The sequence below is a fragment of the Rhinopithecus bieti genome, unplaced genomic scaffold, assembly GCF_001698545.2.
Source record: "Rhinopithecus bieti isolate Rb0 unplaced genomic scaffold, ASM169854v2 scaffold_13225, whole genome shotgun sequence".
Lineage (NCBI taxonomy): Eukaryota > Metazoa > Chordata > Mammalia > Primates > Cercopithecidae > Rhinopithecus > Rhinopithecus bieti.
This window is the reverse complement of record NW_016807895.1, coordinates 1,387,103-1,388,095: the sequence shown is the minus strand read 5'-3', so window position 1 is coordinate 1,388,095 and position 993 is coordinate 1,387,103.

Here is a 993-nt window from a genome sequence, read left to right as displayed (position 1 = left end):
AATTTCAAGGCCTAGAGGACAAAATCTTTTCTATTTTGTTTGATTATGTTTGCCAGGAGATTGACATAGGGTAAGTCATAGGCCCGTAATAAAAACGAATGACTGAATAAATGTCTTTTATTAAAAAATAGGCACAAGGGTTAGGATAAAACTCCTCTTTTTCATCCTCAAACATTGGTTAAGTAGTTTGAATTAAATAATTGATTGCTATATTTCATCTACTTTGTCAGTAGGTGTCTTAGTTTGGAATGCTGTAACACAGTATCATAGATTGGATGGCTTATAAACAACAAACATTTATTTTTCAAAGTTCTGGAGGCTGAAAGTCTGAGTTCAGTGTGCCACCATGATGGGGTTCTTGTGAGGCTCCTCTTCTGGGGTGCAGACCACCGATATCATGTTGTAGCCTCACATGGTGGGAGGAGGGCAAGAGAGTTATTTAGCTCTTTTTATACGGCCACTAATCACATTCATGAGGATCCACTCTCATCACCTAACTACCTCCAAAATCCCTGCTATCATATAGCATTTCACTGTGGATTAGATTTCAAGATACGTATTTTGAGAGGGACACAAACATTCAGTCCATTACAATAGGGCCTCTAAGTGATAAATGGGTACCCATATTTATGTGATAACTATACATTTATTTTATTTTTGTCAGTGTACATACATAACATGTTCTTGGTTGTATAAATACTTTAAAGTATGGAAATACACAGTTTTTAAATTTTGGTGCCTTTTGTCTCTAATTATAATTCAATGTTTTTTCATATTCTTATATAAATATATAAATGCAATAATTGCTTGTAAATTACTCAGATATGTACATTGAAAGTACAATCTAAGATTTAAATTGACAAACGAAAAATTATGGATGGTAGAATTACTAAATGAGATGGCTTTCATTGTGACATAGAATGCACTTACAATTTTTTACTTGAAAATGTTTTTAATTCTGAAATAAAATATTAAAATAAAAGATATTTGAAA